The sequence below is a fragment of the Alnus glutinosa genome, chromosome 6 (genome assembly GCF_958979055.1).
Source record: "Alnus glutinosa chromosome 6, dhAlnGlut1.1, whole genome shotgun sequence".
NCBI classification, from domain to species: domain Eukaryota; kingdom Viridiplantae; phylum Streptophyta; class Magnoliopsida; order Fagales; family Betulaceae; genus Alnus; species Alnus glutinosa.
In genome coordinates, this window is record NC_084891.1 from 13715815 (window position 1) to 13732458 (window position 16644).

The 16644-nt window shown below is 40.9% G+C and overlaps 1 pseudogene; it reads left to right on the forward strand.

Moving 5' to 3' along the window:
- The window catches only part of LOC133871544 (uncharacterized), a 140551-nt pseudogene that overhangs the window by 9351 nt on the left and 114556 nt on the right, over positions 1–16644 (forward strand).

Genomic DNA, 16644 nt, shown 5'->3' on the forward strand with positions numbered 1-16644 from the left:
TACTTTGAGCCTTTTCATAATCATCCAATCAATTCCAGCCAAGCCAAGCAATAAATAAAAAGTTAAAGCAAAAGGAAATAAAGAAGAGATTTGTGGGGACCACGCGGAAGAAGACAACATGAAAGGAGCATCTCTTTCCATGACAAGGCAAATTGATTTTCTCTCCATACTTTGCTGATTTGTGGGGACTTAAACAAGGAAAGAATCGATAAAGCATATGGCAACAAAAGTCCCCATTGAAATCATCACCTTCCTAGTTATCCTAGCCTTTATTTTATGTTTAATATTTTCCTTAATTAGTAGATTTGTGTATTGTTATTTTAGGATAGTATTTACAATATCTTTCTTTAGGAGATTTCCTAGGTTTCTAGCATTTGGGATGAAACATGTATAAAAGGGGAGAACCATGACACACAACACACACCTTCTACCTTACATCTTCTATCTTCCATCTTCTCCCCTCTTCTCTAACTTCTTTGAGTCATGGCCCTGCGTGGCTAAACTTTCATAATTGGTCGAAGGAAACGGAAGCCTCAGAATCAATAAAACTGTGAGATCTAATTTGTTTTTATTGTTCGATTTATGCTTTGAGTATCGGATGTTCTTGTTTGCCTAATTCCATGATTGTCTCGTTTAATTGCTAGGAGTACTACTAGTTTATTATTCGTTGCAATCTATTGCTAGGATGGATATCAAATCCGTAATTGTTTGATCCCTCCAATCTGTGAAGCAACTAAGATTTAATGATTTGCTGCTTCTCAGTGATTATTAAATCTTAGGAAGAACATCCGACGAAATTAAATGCAACCGCTTGTGCTTGTGTTGTTTCGCTTCATCGATCTCTCTAATTCTTAAGGCTGCTACTAGATTAAACCTATAGCGCTTGTCTTAGGTTGTTTAGTAGTTAGGGTTAATTAGAGCGCTTGTCTTCTAATTAACTACGACTAAGGAGAGATAGGAAAATAGTTCCAACGGTGAATATTCAAGTATGAATTGATATATATTTGCATCGATAATCAGTTCTAAAATTCCGACGGTGGAAGTTGACTTAGACCAATGTTTTCTTACTTGATTGATATTTTAAATTGTTTCTTTGTTATTTTTCTTAAAATTATTTTCATACTCAAAACCCCCCCCCCCCCCCAATCCTTGTTCACGTAGCATAAAAATCCGGCTAATTATTCTCCGTGGGATCGACCCTTACTTGCACTACTACATTTTTATTTTTGGGTGCTCGCGACAGCATGCCACCGGTCAAGTGTTTTTTGTTCTAGAATGGCCAAAGGGGGAGTTTATTAGTATTTTATGTTGGCTACATTTTGGATGACAAAAACACTTTATGTAACGGTTGCTTTTTTAACAGGATTATCGGTTCTATTTAGAGTCTTCAAGTAATATGGACAGTGTCTCATTTTATGCCATGTGTATGGTCACAAGTTTCTAGAAGATGGCCATAAAGATTCCGTGCAATTTCCAAGTCAGAACAGCCGGTTCCTGTGCAACCGTCAGGACGGGCCTTTGAAGGCGTCCGAACGCCCCGCAGTGTCTTACAGATAAACATTGAAGACATTCGGACGTCAGAGCAACACTGTCCGGACGCCAGGTCAATCAGTATTCAACAAGGAGTTGGTTTTCAAAAGTTGACACTGTTTGGGAAGTCTCTGCAAAACGTCCGGACGACGTGGCAACACGTCCGGACGATGTCCAATATTTCAGAATATTCCAGAGTTATGTTCGAACGCGAAAAGGATTTTAGCGAAGACCGTCTGGACGCTCGGTCAAGACGTCCGGACGTGTACCTGATAAAGATAGAATTACGCTGTTTCTGAAAGGATATCACAGAAAACCGTTCGAACGTGGCTAACTTCCATCCGGACGCTTGCCAGCCAGAGTCAGAATCTCAGCAGTTCTCGAGGTCTCTTTAAGCCTATAAATAGGGGGCTCTAGGATAGTGTTTTGTACAGAATTCGATAGTGAATTCCATAATGCTTTGAGAGGGTGTTTAGGGAGAATCAAAGAACCGCTAGCTCTCAAGCCGGTGCTAGTGTGTGCTCAAGTGTTCGTGTAAAGTCTATCTTTGGGGTTGGCCCTAAGGTAAATGAATCCATCAAAAACCCCTTTAGGTGGAAGATCTAGTTGGGAAGCGTTCGTGTTGGGTTACACGTCAAAGTTAAAAGTATGACTGTAACGCCCCGCCCTTTACAAAAAGGCGTAAGTGAAGATTTCAATTTCCACGTGACATTACTGCATCATTAGAGTTATAAATCGGCAGCGGAATATGTTTATTTTCTTTAAAAATATACATAAGAGTTTACTGAAAGACAAATGTAATTAAAATATTACATTTCAAATTGATACAAAGAAATCACTGTAATCGTCAGCTACATTAATAAACAGTGCTAACAAAATCCAATCCTTGAGCTTTATACTCTTTCGTGTGCCTGCATAGTGGGCTATTCTGCCCATATATAAATAAATGGATTAGTCAACTGCTTTCAACAATGATAATATTAATGATTTAATTAAGTAAATGCATCACAATGTAATAACATAAAGTAATGACAGTTTTATATGCACCGTCTTATTTATTTAAATAACAATTTCCTTCTTGCATTCATCAAATGGAGACGTAACTCCAGTATATAAAATCTATGAGACGTAACTCCTGTCTAATGAGTATTAGGAGACAAAACTCCTGTCTAACGTGTTATAGGAGACGTCACTCCAGTTTAGCGAATGATAGGAAACGTCATTCCCGTTTAGCGAGTTCTAAGGAGACGTCACTCCTCTAATAATTTGTTATCCTTTTGGCACAGGCAGACGTCACTCCCTGTTCCGTAGGCAAACATCACTCCCTACTCTGTTCTTTATTAATATTTTTGGCACAAGCAGACATCACTCCCTGGTTCGTTGGAAGACGTCACTCCCAACTCTTTTATAAATTCATTATTTAATTAAAATAACAAAATATGGAAACTCCACGTGCTCAAACGATTAAATAAAGCAGAAACCGCAACATTATGGAAAGCCACACATATCATTCTGAGTGAGTAAGGAATACTCACAGTTATTCTCCGCAGTCTCTTAGCTCTGTAATAAATCCATTCACACAATAATATGTATATCAATTATCTATCAAACAAATCATTGTTTATAGACCCTCATCTCTTTATATTTATTATTATCCATCACTTCATTATGTTTACGACGATCACTTATAACAATCTTAAAACCTTGGTTCATGATTTGACGACGAGGCTATATGACCAATACCACCAAATATGAACCTAAAGGATTAAAACATATCATAAGGACAATAAGAGTAAATACGATCAACTCATGAAAGTCATGAAGACAATGAAATATAAAAGGAAATATAAATACGATCAACTCATGAAAGTCATGAGGACATTGAAATATAAAAGGAAATATAAATGTGATCAACTCATGAAAGTCATGAGGATATAAAATGTAAAAGGAAATATAAATATGATCAACTCATGAAAGTCATGAGGACATTGAAATATAAAAGCTGTTTATATTACCTTTTATTTTAGTTCTTTTTATCTCTTAAGCTTATTGGGTCTTTACACAACTCATAAAACAATTAACTTAGAAATTATATAAAATAAATTAAAGTCTTATTTAACAAATTACCAAAAAGTCCAATCTATTTGAATTCAGGATTTCCGTCCAAATGGAGGGCAGCTTACTCCGACCTAATTCTTGATGGTCAAACCTACTCTGATTGACGTACAATTTTGAGGGTAAATAGAAGACTTCAATACAAACACTTTCTCTTTTTGGTTCGACTCAATCCGAGTTCGTTATGACTCAATTCTGGTCAGTCAAAGTTTCTGGTTTTCTTTCTATTTTTTTGGTACTGGCCAAGTAAGAAGAGTAGAGAGGGGGAGCATTTTCTCCTCTGTTTTCTTGGTAAAAAATAGAGCAAAAGGTGTTGGAAAGCTTCTGTTTGCCCAAGTGAAAGTCATAAGGAGAGAGTGACTTGCAAAGAAAAAAAAGAGGAAGAAGAAGAGAGGGGATGAGTGCAGGAACTAGAAGTGAGCTTCTCCTTTTATGCACAATTGGATGGCTGGAATGCCTTGGATCAAAACTGATCCAAGGGATGCTAATCCAGGTGTGGGAAGCAAGAAGCACCAAGTACAAAGAATGTGGATGAGGGGCTCTACTCAGCACACAAGACTCATCATGAGGGAATAAGCATCTACCCTATAAACTAATGAATAAACCTTTCACTAAGTTCTTTTGAGTTACTAAATTCTGGTATCAACGAGAAGGCTGACCATTCTTAAAGCATAAAATGGGTCTTTCACATGCTGAGTTTGGTTTGTGGACAGCAATAGGAAAGTGATGCGGACATCTTATTAATTTATTTAGTTATTTATTTATTTGGGTTTTATTATTTGGGTTGTAATAATGGGCTTAATTATAACCTTTATTTGTTTAGCCCACTCATAACCCTTTTAGGGTTAATTAGGGTTGCTATCTACTATTTAAACACCGTTAACTAGTGAATAAGACAGTTTTTGAAGAATTTGATTAATTTGAGCGTGTGCCGCCCTTTGCTTCTCTCTAATCCCTTCTCTCTCTCTCTCTCTCGACTTTCTTCTTCTTCTCTGTCTTAATTTCTACTTCTTTTCTCCAATTTCTGTGTCTTCTTCTTCTTAAATCCTTGTTTTATTCATTCTATTAATCTCCCTACATCAAATTTGGTATCAGAGCCGGTCTTATTGTTTTCTCAAAAAGTAAAATCGATTCTTCCACGTGAATACACCATCTCAGAGACCTCCCTTCGATCCAAATCCTGCCTCAGTTCTCACCGACGACCCATTCACCGGCGAGTTATGATCCACTCCAGCTTGTCTTCGTCAAGTTTCCGGCGGTTGTGTTCACCTGCGACGTTTGGCCCGTTAACGGTGTTTCGTGGGTTTTTGGAGGCTTAGGTGGTGTTTCCGGCGCCCATTTGTTCCCCTCAAGCGAATTTTCGACGATTTATGTGGTGTTCGGCGGTGGGTGTGCTGCCACAGGAGTACTGTGCCTAGCCGATCAGGTTGATCTGGTCTTGGGCAATTGTTTTTGAAGCGATTTAGCCAGTGATAGCTGTGGGTACAGTATCGTGTCTTACTGTGCAAGTGTTCGGTTGCTGTCCGATAGCCCAAAGGCACAGACACAGACCACTGCTGAGTCACGGACGGCCAGATTTATCAACGACAAAGGGAGTCACTGTTCTTATCTATCTTTGGTTTTCTGTCAGTTTCTTCTAGAATTGTTTTCAATTTTCTTTTGTGGTGCTGTTACCCGTAACTTTTGATCCCAACCACCTGATTGGCCCCCTTGGCTGACTTAATTTCCCTTAGATAAGTTCACCTATATATTTGCTACATATCACCGCAGCCCATAATTTTGCCTTGCCTTTACACTGTTAGTAGTAGTTTCAGCTGCAAAAAAAAAAAAAAAAAAAAAAAAAAGAAAAAAAAAAAAAAAAAAAAGTCAGTATTGTGATTGGGTTATCTTGGCTAGTATTTGAGCTTTGCTTTAATTTTAAATACCTGCACTAGTTGTCTGCCGTTTTGGATTTACATAATTCCCAAAAAAAAAAAAAAAAAAAATTTAGGTTTATATTTTTCATTACTGCCTCTTGTTGTTTATTGATCTCAATTGCATTTCATTTAGTGGTTACTTTGCATGCATTTGCGTAGTGGTCGTCTAGTTACCCCTACCTCTAGTACCTCCACTATGGATCAGGCCCAATTTGATTCCATCACCCGTCAGTTAGCTCAATTAGCCACTAACCAGCAACAATTACAGACTGAGATGACAGCTCACCGTGAGGAGACTAGGGGTCTAGCAACTAGGTTAGACAATTTGGAGGAGATCCAACATGCTGGACGTGATCGTAGGAACCGGGGTTGTGACCATGAGCGTGAACGAGACCATTACCGTTAGGGTACTCATTCTCCTACTCGTCGTGAAGAGCGCTTATTTAAAAACATTAAGTTAACTGCCCCTACTTTTGATGGTTGTTTGGACCCTCGAGTTTTTACTCAATGGACAAGGGATATGGATCAATTCTTTAGTTGGTATGGGATCCCCGAGAATAGGCGAGTCCAATTCGCTAGCTTGAAGTTAATTGGCACAGCCCAGCTCTTTTGGGAAACTGTAGAGGAGCTCCTCGAGAGGCGCAATGCACCTCATGTTGGAAGTTGGGAAGAAATGAAGCGTCGCTTGCAAGAGAAGTACTTACCCCAATCCTACAGGGGTAACCTGTTGGACCAATGGAATGCCCTTACACAGGGCAATCGGCCAGTGACTGAGTATGTCACTCAATTTGATGAATTGCGAATGAGGTGCTAGGTAGTTGAGGATGAGGCCATGACTTTGAGTAGGTTTAGACAAGGCCTAAAAGATGATCTTAGACGCGAGCTTGTCCTTCGGGATGTCACTACACTTGATCACGCGTATTCTTTAGTAAGAGATTATGAGTCGATTACTCGGACTTCGTATGGCAAGCGTGGTGATAATCACCCTTCCGTCTCCCCAGTGGCCACTCTTCCCTCTAGGTCTCTTCTAGGGCCACCACTTCTAGTTACCCTGCATGGGAGAATAAGGGTAAAGGTCCAGAAATTCCTAAGACTTCCTCTCTCTTGCAGTGTTTCAATTGTAAGGGATTTGGCCATATTTCAGCTAATTGTCCTAGTCGAGCCCTAATTATTGAGGAACATGAGGATATCGTTGATGGGCCATTGGAAGATCAAGTCTATGAACCTAAGCTTGATGAGTTTGATGATTTAGTTGATGCTGAGGGCACATTTTTAGGTTGTATCCGGACTCTTTTTGTGGATCTAGGTTCTGAGCTCCTTGTTTCCGATACACCCCGGTTAAGTGTTGTTCGTTGCACCTTGACCCAATCCAAAGATGCTGATGACTGGCGTTGTCATGCTATTTTTCATACTTATATCAAAATCAATGGTAAGGGTTGTAAGGTCATTGTGGATAATGGGAGTTGCATTAATGCCGTTTCAGTTACTATTGTGTCCCGCATGGGACTGCAACCAACTCCTCACCCTCAACCGTATATCGTTTCTTGGGTTGATAATTCTTCCATAGCGGTGAAAGAACGTTTTCTGGTGCCTATCCAATTCTTGGAATATAAGGACCACATATGGTGTGATGTCATTCCTATGGATGTTGGTCATGTTATTCTGGGTCGACCTTGGTTGTTTGATTTGGATGTGACCATCCATGGTCGATCCAACTCATGCTCATTTGTGTTTAAGGGCAAGAAGATCCATCTGAACCCTTTACCACCAACACCCGTGGGCTCGCAACCGGCAAAGAAGGATATTGAACGTAAAGGGTTAAATATCATTAGCCATACGGAGTTTGAGCGAACTCTCATGGATGACGCTGTTGTGTTTGCTGTGGTTGTCATGGAAGTTCCTTTGGACTCTCCAATCATGTCCTCTACTGAGGCCCAAACTCTTCTTCAGGAATTTCAGGATGTCTTTCCTAAGGACCTCCCTGACCAGTTGCCTCCTTTAAGGGATATTCAGCATGCTATAGATCTTGTTCCAGGAGCGTCCCTTCCAAATTTGCCTCATTATAGGATGAATCCCACTGAGCATGCCGAGCTACAGAGACAAGTGGATGAACTCCTTCACAAAGGATTTATCTGTGAGAGCTTAAGCCCTTGTGCAGTTCCTGCCCTTTTGATTCCTAAGAAAGATGGTTCTTGGAGGATGTGCATCGATAGTCGTGCCATTAATCGGATCACAGTAAAGTATCGCTTTCCCATCCCTAGGCTTGATGATATGTTGGATATGATGGTTGGTGCCACAATATTTTCTAAGATTGATCTGAAGAGTGGTTATCATCAAATTAGGATTCGCCCAGGTGATGAATGGAAAACTGCTTTCAAGACGAAGAATGGTCTTTATGAGTGGTTAGTCATGCCTTTCGGACTAACCAATGCTCCAAGTACTTTTATGAGAGTAATGACACAAGCCTTTCGACCTTTCATGGGAAAGTTTCTTGTTGTTTATTTTGATGACATACTCATCTACAGTAAAACCAAGGAACAACATCGAGATCATCTGACACAGGTTTGTTCTACTCTTTGTGCCACAAGTCTGTATGCTAATGTGAAGAAGTGTTCTTTCTACACAGATCAAATTGTCTTCCTTGGATTCATTGTCTCTTCTACAGGAGTTTCTGCTGACCCTGCAAAGATTCAGGCCATTGTTAGTTGGCCTGAACCCAAGTCTATACATGAAGTCAGGAGTTTTCATGGTCTAGCTACCTTTTATCGTCGCTTCATCAAGGGGTTTAGCACAATCATGGCTCCTATCATGGAATGCATGAAGAAAGGGGAATTCCAGTGGACACAGGAAGTGGCTAAGGCTTTTAAGTTTATCAAGAAGCGAATGACGGAAGCTCCTGTCATGCGACTTCCTGACTTCTCCAAGGTTTTTGAGGTTGAATGTGATGCTTCCGGGGTAGGAATAGGTGGAGTCCTTAGCCAAGAACGCCACCTTGTTGCTTATTTCAGTGAGAAGTTAAATGATGCCAAGCAACGATATTCCACTTATGACAAAGAATTGTATGCAGTTGTGCAAGCCTTGCGCTATTGGCGCCATTATTTGTTACCACAAGAGTTTGTTCTTTACTCAGACCATAAGGTCCTTCGCTACCTTAACTCTCAGAAGAAATTGAATTCTAGGCATGTTCGTTGGGTTGAATACTTACAAGCTTATTCCTTTGTTTTGAAACATAGGAAAGGTGTTGAGAACCAGGCAGCTGATGCCTTGAGCCGTCGCAGCTCCCTTTTGTCTATTATGAATATCAAAGTCATAGGTTTAGAAAGGCTGCAGGACGAGTATGATTCTTGTCCTGACTTTAAGGATATTTTTCTCGGTTTGCAAAGCGGGTGGTCCGATACTACAGATGGTTTCCGCCATGAGGCTGGTTATCTTTTTAAAACCAACAAGTTATGCATCCCTCGGACTTCAGTGCGAGACTTTATTGTTTGGGAAATTCATGCTGGAGGTTTGGCCGGACATTTTGGACGTGACAAGACCATAGAGGAGGTAGAACGTCAATTTTATTGGCCTAGCCTAAAGAAAGATGTGGCTAAGATAGTTAGTACCTGTAACACTTGTCAGCTGGCCAAACAAAAGAAACAAAACACGGGCCTCTACACACCCCTACCCGTTCCCAGTTGTCCCTGGCAAGACGTCAGTATGGATTTTGTGTTAGGACTCCCACGTTCCCCTAAGAAGCATAACTCTATTTTCGTAGTAGTCGACCGTTTCTCGAAAATGGCTCACTTTCTCCCTTGTAGCAAGACTTCAGATGCGTCTAGGATCTCTAGGTTGTATTTTAGTGAGATTGTCAAATTGTATGGCCTTCCTAAGACTATTGTTTCTGATAGGGATGTTCGTTTCACTAGTCATTTTTGGAGAACTCTGTGGCATATGGTTGGTACTAAATTGAAATTCTCCACTGCTTACCACCCTCAGACGGATGGTCAGACTGAGGTTGTTAATCGCAGTCTCGGCAATTTATTAAGGTGTCTAGTCTAGGAAAATCTTTGAAATTGGGATTTAATCCTTCCTACAGCTCTGATTGCTTATAATAGTTCTGTGAATCGGTCTTTAGGTATGAGTCCCTTTGAGGTTGTTCAGGGTTATAAGCCTAGGAAGCCTTTAGACCTTATTCCCATGTCACCCCATGCTAGTGTGTCGATGTCAGCTGAAGCATTTGCACAACATCTTCATGACTTGCATATTGAGATCAATAAACAACTTGAAGCAAGTAATGCATCATATAAACTTAGAGCTGATTTGCATAAGCGACAAGTTGAATTTAATATTGGGGATTATGTTATGATTCGAATTCGACCAGAGCGGCGTCCACCTGGATCCACATCCAAATTCAAGGCTCGTAGTGCTAGTCCTTTTAAAATTTTGAAGCGAGTTGGTCCAAATGCATATGTCATTGATCTTCCATCACATTTTGGTTGCCACTCTACTTTCAATGTTGAGGATCTAGTTGCCTAAAAAGGTCATTTTAACCCCTCCAATGATCCTTTTCTACCTCCCTCTGTGGACCATGACCCTGAACCTGTTGCTACCCCTACTCCAGTACCATCTATCCCAGCACACAAAGATAAAATTGATGCTATTTTAGATGAACAGACAGTGTTGGCCAATGATGGAGAGGTGCAGCGTTTCCTTGTTCGTTGGGTAGATCGACCTGATTCAGACTGTACGTGGATTCCCAGAGAGATACTTCAGCAGCTTGATCTTGATTTATTAGAGCTTTATCGGAGTCAGCAAGATCTTCCTCTTCCTAGATCACCGCACACCTGTTCCAGAGGAGTTGGTGGGGACATCCAATTCCGCCCTCCAATCTCACGTGTTTATGGACGTCGGAAGAGGCTCGCTCAACCACTTAGCTTATGATTAGGTGATTGACTGCAGTTTGTTGAGAATTGACAACTCGACGGAGTCGAGTTTTTCTCCCACCCCGGGAGAGTTGATGCGGACATCTTATTAATTTATTTAGTTATTTATTTATTTGGGTTTTATTATTTGGGTTGTAATAATGGGCTTAATTATAGCCTTTATTTGTTTAGCCCACTCATAACCCTTTTAGGGTTAATTAGGGTTGCTATGTACTATTTAAACACTGTTAACTAGTGAATAAGACAATTTTTCCAGAACAAGTGATCTTTTCTCCGCGCAGCCAAGGTTTTGCGATCTGTTCTTGCACTAGGGTTCTCAAGGGCACGATGGCGGCCGCCGGGGACTCTAAGGGCCCTTCGACGGTGGCGGGGAGGACTCGATCTTTTGCGGAGTTGGTGTCGGTACCGCTTCAGCCCATTCCTGAGGTTGTGGTTCCGTTTCGACCTCCCCAGGTTGTGGATGGGGAGGTTTCCGTACAGTTTTCCAAGGACGAAATTGAGAGATCGGCGGCCCCGTTTCGGTTTGCTATGGTGATAAAGTTTCTGAAGCAAAGGCCCTCACTCGATCGGATCCGTGCGTTCATTAATGGGCGTTGGGGCCTAGTCTCTCATCCGGTAGTCTCAGCGATGCAGAAGCCCAGAAACGTGTTCGTTCGATTTTATTTGGAGGCAGATTTTATCAAGGCTATGTCTCGTGAAAGTAGCGAGATTGATGGGGTCAATTACCGCAATTTTCAGTGGACGGTGGACTTCTCAGAAGAGGTGGAACCTGTGATGGCACCGGTTTGGATTAACTTACCGGGGCTTGCTCCGAATTTCTATCGAGAGTCATACCTGCGAAATATTACTGCTCCGGTGGGAATTCTCCTTCGGAGAGACAATGCAACAAAATGTGCGACACGCATGGATGGGGCTAGGGTCTGTGTTCTAATGGATATCTCCCAACCACCAGTGCAACATGTGTGGATTGGGATGCCTCGCCAGCTTTCTAGTGTGCGTCAGGAAATTATTTATGAAATCCTTCCGGCCTTTTGCACCAAATGTAGTACACAAGGGCATAATATTGGCACTTGTAAGCTGTTGGTGAAGGATATAGGGAAAAAGAAGGAATCGGGTCTTGTATGGAAGCCGCAAAAACTCATAGCACCAGAGAAGATGGTCATCTTGTGGGGAAATCGGTCCTCTGTTTCATGAGAACCTGTGGGAGATGATTTGGCTGTCAAGGAAAATACTCTTGAGGCAAAAAATTCTGGGGTGAATAAGGAAGTTTCTGTCATGGAGAGTGAAAAAATTGGAACGTATTGCGGGGATGAAGGTCTGGCTAGAAGTGACGAAGGGCTGTCCAAGGATCAATTGGAGTCAATGGAAATAAATGTTAAAGGTTCAACTGAGATGAGGGGTGCTGAATTGATCATAGCGGGAGCTGCTCTGGAGGTTAATACTAACATGGATTGTACGATTAAATCTGTGGAGATTGGTGGGGATTTTGGCAATTCTGGAGGGGCTGGCCTGCTGAATGGTGAAAAGGAGTGTGATCCTATATCTATAAATGGCTCTCTGGATGGTGTTATGTTGGAGAATCTAGATGATAATGTTGAGGAGTTGGCCAAGGAAAATCTTGGGGGGAGGAGAGTCAAAAAAGTAGCCAAACCTGTGATAAGGAGTTCAGGGTCTGTTTCGGATTCAGAGGGAGTAGGTGTGATACCGCATTTTGCGAAAGAAAAAGATGGTGTCTCGGATACAGAAATTTTGAAACCAAAGATGCGATCTAGTATGAAGCTACGCAGTTCCTCACAGGCTCCTAGCAGGCCTGAACAGATTGATCAATGTTAGACAACCTGCTGTTTTGGAATTTTCGAGGACTCGGTTCCTCGATGACACGATTACGTGCTATGCTAAAAGTTTTAAAGCCGAAAATTTTAATTATTGCGGAGCCTTTTCGTCAAGATTGTAAACTTGCACGTTGGCAAGGTATGTTGAAATTTGATGTTTCTTATTCGAATGGTGATTCGGGTGGTAAATTGTGGGTCTTCTGGAAAGATGAGGTTCAAGTTAATATTCTTCAGGAGTCGAATCAGCATGTTACTTTTATAATCAACTCTTCTTTACTCATTTCTGCTGTCTATGCTAAATGTAATTACATGGAGAGAAGGCAACTCTGGGATGGTCTTCTGTCATTTGGAGTTTTACAGATGCCTTGGATGATTATTGGCAATTTTAATACTATACGTCATGATGGGGAGCGAAAAGGAGGTTGTCCGCTTCTGCCAAGGGCAATAGAAGATTTTTCCTCTTTTATACAAAATGGTGGATTGATCGAAGTGCCTTTTTCTGGAAATAAACTGTCTTGGTGTAATGGGCGTGGAGGTTTGACTCGTAGTTGGGCTCATTTGGATAGGGCTTTGTGTAATATAAGGCTTTTGGATAGTTGGTCGACGGTTTCATTGAAATATTTACCTCGGAAATCGTCAGATCATGCGCCTATGTCTCTTCGGTTGGAGATTTCAAATAAGAGGTATGGTCCTAGCATTTTTAGATTCCAACAGATGTGGACGTTGCATGAAGGTTTTGGGGGGTTTGTTCAAAATCTATGGAATGAGGAGGTGGAAGGAGCTGGTTTGTGGAAGCTTGCTTATAAGTTGAAAAAAGTTAAAAATGCTCTTAGAAGATGGAATCGTGAGGTTTTCGGTCGGACTACGGTGCACTTAAAACGACTGGAGGAAAAGGTTGAGCAAAAGGAAACTCAATTGCAAGAGTCTTATTCACAAGAAGTGGAAGCAGAAATGCTTGAGGCTCAAGCGGAATTAAACGCTTGGTTGAAACGAGAGGAAACCAGAATTGCTCAAAAAATTAAAAATACATGGATAGGGCATGGGGAGGTTAATGTTTCTTTCTTTGCAGCTTTGCATACTAGGAAGAAGAGCATTATTAATTTGATTAAACTTTCGGATGGTAGAATGCTGTCTACGTCGGAAGAGATCCATAATGAAGTGGTTGTTCACTTTGCTGATTTTTTGAGTCGCAGGGCATCGGCGTCGATGCTTAGTTTATTAGATATTATCCAAGAAGAGGTGAGGGAATCTGAAAATTTTAATTTATGTAGGAGCCCTACGGAGCAGGGGATTAAAGATGCCTTGTTTGTTATTCCGATTAATAGCAGCCCTAGCCCAGATGGATTTACTTCAGGTTTCTTCCAACATTGTTGGGATTTTATTCAGACAGACTTGATCGAGGCAGTCAGGGATTTTTTTGCGGGTACGGCGTTTCCGAGGTATTACACCGCTTCCTTTCTTGTTTTGATTCCGAAAGTGCCGAACCCATGTTCCTTTGACAAATTTAGGCCTATTAGCCTTTGCTCAGTTGTGTATAAAATATGTTCAAAGCTGATTGTGAATCGATTATCTGCTGTTTTGTGTCGTTTGGTTTCTGAAGAGCAAGGAGCCTTTCTGTCTGGCAGAAGTATTTTTGAGAACATAAGTCTTACACAGGAATTGTTTCAAGACATAAATAAACCAATTCGGGGGGGTAACATTATGATGAAAATTGATATGGCCAAGGCTTATGATACGGTAGACTGGGAGTTTTTGTTGAAAGTGCTGAATGCGTTTGGGTTTTCTTTGGGGTTTTGTAAGCTGATTTCCAACTGTGTTTCTTCTTCTTGGTTCTTTGTGGTTATGAATGGCACTTCTAAAGGTTTTTTTAAGGCTGGTAGGGGTTTTTGCCAGGGGGATCCTTTATCCCCTTATTTATTTATTTTGGTGGAGGAGGTGTTTTCAAGATTGTTGCGGAAGAAAGTTCAGGATGGGACTATTGGATATTATTTGCAGCCTATAAAGGGCCCGTTAATATCCCATTTGCTTTATGCGGATGATATGGTTTTTTTGTCGACTGGTAGAAAGAAAAATGTGAGGAGCATTTTAGAAGTTCTTGATATCGATGCCCAGTGGTCTGGTCAAGTGGTCAATGCCTTGAAGTCATCTATATTTTTCTCCAACCGTATACCAGATTCTAGGCGTCAGGAGCTGATTAGAGTATCTGGTTTTTCGATGGGGAATTTCTGAAAGCGATATTTGGGGGTTCCCGTTTTCTCTGGTAGGGTTAAATCTTGGTATTTTGATGACTTGTTGGTTAAAATTTCTAAAAAGATTGAGGGTTGGAAGATGAGATATCTTTCTGCTGGTGCCAGATTACGTCTGATTAAGCACGTTCTTTCAAGTTTGCCGGTGCATTTATCATCAGTCTTACCAGTGCCCAAGGAAATATTTGGGAAGATTAACAGACTTTTTAGTACGTTTTTCTGGGGTTCGTCTGAAGGAAGGCCAAAGAGGAAATGGGTGAGTTGGGAATTTGTTTGCAGGCCCGTGGATGAAGGTGGCGTGGGGATCAGAAATATTATGGATGTCTACAGCTCCCTTCAATCCAAATTTGCCTTGAAATTCCTCTCGGAGGATACCTTATGGTCGAGTTTCTTTAAAGCCAAGTACGTGAAGAATCAACATTTTTCCCTTGTGGATTCCTCTAAAGGCTCTAGATTTTGGAAAATGCTTATTAAAGCAGTTCCCCTGGTTATTGACAAATCCGTATGGAGTGTGAAAGACGGGAACCTATCATTTTGGTGGGATAAGTGGATGGAGTCGGGTCCTATATGTCAGAATGTTCAGATATCTGATTTGCCTTTCTTAAAAATAAAAGATTGCATGGTTGATCATAGTTGGGATGTGGACTTGGTTGTTCAGCTAGTGGGTCAAGAGGTTGCTGATGATATTTTCTCTCAGATTGATGGCACTAAACCAGGAATGGATCGTTTAATATGGCTTGGTAGTAGGGATGGGAGATTTTCAACAAAAAGTGTTTGGTACTGGCTTCGTATTTCGATTCCAAAGCACCAATGGACAAACTAGATTTGGCACTCTGCTTTACCAAAAAAAATTTCAGTTGTTGTGTGGAAGGCGATGACAAATAGCTTGAGTGTGGATGACCATATAAGGCGTATTGGTATCTCTTTAGCCTCAAAATGTGAATGCTGTCCACAGGGCGACTTTGAGGACCTGGATCATGTGCTTTACAGTGGCAAGATTGCGGCTAAGCTTTGGCAAATATGCTCTAGTTTCCTGGGTATTCCTTATGTGGCTACTCGGTCTTGGTTGGTTATTGTTGAAGCTTGGTTTCGAAGAACCAAAAAATCCTCAAAGGTTGGTAATTTGATTGGGTTGATTCCACATCATTAATTGGAATCTATGGATATGGAGGTGTTCGGCTCGTATGGAGGGACAAAAGGTATGCTTTAATGTTTTGTGGCGGAAGGTTAAATACTGGATTGGGTTGGTTTGAGGCTTAGGGATACCGGTAATTTGCATCATCGTGATCAAGCAATTCTTAAATAATTAAATTTGTCGGCTGTTTCTTTTTCGAAAAGCAACTTCGTTGCAGTATCTTGGGAGAAGCCAGAGCTGGGTTGGTTCAAATTAAATACAGATGGTAGTAGTTTGGTGAATCCGGGGGAATCAGGTACGGGGGGGCTGATTAGAGACCATAAAGGTAATCTAATCATTGCATTTTCGGAGTATTTTGGTATTGGTTCTAATAATAAAGCTGAATTATTGGGGGTTCTAATTGGTTTGCGAAAATGCAAGGCGAGGGGTTTACGTAATATTGTTGTTGAACTTGACTCATCCCTGATTGTGACTTGGTTCGAGAAAGGTAGTTGTCGGGTTTGGTACTTGGAGGATTTTTGGGAGGAAATTTTCCTTCTCATCAGTGGCTTGAATATTCGGTTTAACCGTGTTTTTAGAGAGTGTAACCAAGCTGCGGACTGGCTAAGTAAACGTGGTAGTGCAGGGATTACGTATGAATATAATTCGAATAATATTCCTAAGGAACTCAAAGGGATATTACGGGTAGATAACTGTGGTTTACCTTGTTTAAGAATGAAGTAAGTTGTGGTCTGTCTTTCATGGGATGGTGGTTCTTTGTAAATCCTATGAATTTTGGATGTTATCATGGTATTCCTCCGCCAAAAGTGAGGCTTTTATCTAATAAATTTAGGCCAGGATCACTATTGGACATGTGATCTCATCTTTTCTAACAAAAAAAAAAACAAAAAAAAAAAAAAAAAGAAAGAAAGAAAGAAAAAAAAAAGAAAAAGAAAAAAGAAAGAA